Source organism: Aythya ferina (genome assembly GCF_964211825.1).
Source record: "Aythya ferina genome assembly, contig: HAP1_SCAFFOLD_1449, whole genome shotgun sequence".
NCBI classification, from domain to species: domain Eukaryota; kingdom Metazoa; phylum Chordata; class Aves; order Anseriformes; family Anatidae; genus Aythya; species Aythya ferina.
In genome coordinates, this window is record NW_028180660.1 from 1 (window position 1) to 2,000 (window position 2,000).

The window sequence follows — 2,000 nt, forward strand, 5'->3', positions numbered from 1 at the left end:
AGGGATTATGGGCATTTGGGGGGGCTTTATGGGTTTTGGGGCCCTCTGGGGGGGGTCCTTGGTGCCCTGCCCCCCCCAGGGGGGGTCTCTCATCACCCCCTTGCCCCCCCCAACCCCACAGCGTGCTGTACATCTCCTGCACCGCCACGACGGCTCCTTCTTCCCGGGGGGGCCGGGGGGGCCCCGTGGCGCCGGGGCCGGGGTCGGGGCCGCGGCTTCACCCTCAACGTGGGCTGGGGGGGGCCACGCGCCGGGGACCCGGATTACGTGGCTGCTGTCACCCGCCTGGTGCTTCCCGTGGCCTGCCAGGTGAGGGGGGGGCCTCGTTAGCATGGGGGGGTTTTAATTAGTTGGTAATTAACCTCGTTAACCCGTTGCCCCCCCCCCCCCCCAAAAAAAAGTTCGCCCCACAGCTGGTGCTGGTGTCGGCCGGGTTCGACGCGGCGCGGGGCGACCCCCTGGGGGGGTGCGCGGTGTCGCCCCCCACCTTCGGGCTGCTCACCCACCTGCTGGGGGGCTGGCGGGGGGGCGCCTGGTGCTGGTGCTGGAGGTGAGTGGAGGCGGGGATTAGGGGGGATTAAGGGGGGATTAGGGGGTTTGGAGGGGATTAAGGGGGGATTAAGGGCGGATTAGGGGGGTTTAGAGGGGATTAAGGGGGGATTAAGGGCGGATTAGGGGGGTTTAGAGGGGATTAAGGGGGGATTAAGGGCGGATTAGGGGGGTTAGAGGGGATTAAGGGGGGATTAAGGGCGGATTAGGGGGGTTGGAGGGGATTAAGGGGGGATTAAGGGCGGATTAGGGGGGTTTAGAGGGATTAAGGGGGGATTAAGGGCGGGATTAGGGGGGTTGGAGGGGATTAAGGGCGGATTAGGGGGGTTGGGAGGGATTAAGGGAGGATTAAGGGTGGATTGGGGGGATTAAGGGGGATTAAGGGCGGATTAGGGGGTTTGGAGGGGATTTGGGGGGGATTAAGGAGGGATTAGGGAGGCCTGGGGTGGGATTAGGGGGTTTAGGGGGGAATTAGGGGGGATTAGGGGTTTTTGGGGGGATTAAGGGGGATTAGGGGGTTCAAGGGGACGTTGAGGGATTTAAGAGGGGGTTTGGGAGAGGACTGGGGCAGAGTTAAAGTTGTTGGGGGGATTATGGGAGGGGATTAGAGGGGATTAAGGGGGTTGGGTGGAGGATTGGGGGTGCTTGGGAGGGGATTAAGGGCTTTGGGGGGAGAATTGGGGAGGATTAAGGGGGGTTCTAGGGGAATAAGGGTGGATTGGGTGGGATTACAGGTGGATTGAGGGGATTACGGGTGGATTGGGTGGGATTACGGGTGGATTGGGTGGGATTACGGTGGATTGAGGGGATTACGGTGGATTGAGGGGATTACAGGTGGATTATGTGGGATTACGGGTGGATTGGCTGGGATTATGTCTTAATTTTCTGGGATTACGCCTGGATTATGGGCTCAAAACAGGATTTTGGGTTCTTTTTCCACTCCCTGACCCCCCCCCCTTTTATTTTTTAGGGGGGCTACAACCTGGGGGTGACGGCGGAGGGGGTGGCGCAGTGCCTGGGGGTCCTGTTGGGCGACCCCCGCCCTGCCCCCCCGGGCCCCCCCCAGCCCCCCGCCCCTCCGCGCCCTCGCCCTCACCCGCCGCGCCCACCGCGGGACCTGGGCCTGCCTCCGCCTGCCCCCCCCCGCACCCGGTGAGCCCCCCCCATAATCCCACCCCCCCACCTCGCGGGGACCCCCCCGCATCATTTTGGACCCCCCCCCACCCGGGGGGCACCCCCCAAATTTAGGGGAGGCCCCCCAAAAACGCCCCCCCCCCCCCCCCCCTTTGACAACCCTGCCCTGCCCCTCCCTGCAGGGCCCCCTGCCGGCGAAGCCACGCCCCCTGTGGGTGAAGCCACGCCCCTCACGGACAAAGCCACGCCCCCTGTTGGCAAAGCACGCCCCTTGCGGACGAAGCCACGCCCTCCGTGGGTGAAGCCACGGCCTCCCA

At 64.4% G+C, this 2,000-nt stretch overlaps 1 long non-coding RNA gene across 1 annotated transcript; it reads left to right on the forward strand.

Moving 5' to 3' along the window:
- The first annotated feature begins 141 nt into the window (after positions 1 to 141).
- On the forward strand, positions 142 to 1,989 carry LOC311429619. Its single transcript, XR_014688299.1, has 4 exons — positions 142 to 309; positions 402 to 550; positions 1,520 to 1,701; positions 1,866 to 1,989. It is a non-coding gene; the product is annotated as an uncharacterized lncRNA (long non-coding RNA).
- The last annotated feature ends 11 nt before the right edge of the window (positions 1,990 to 2,000 follow it).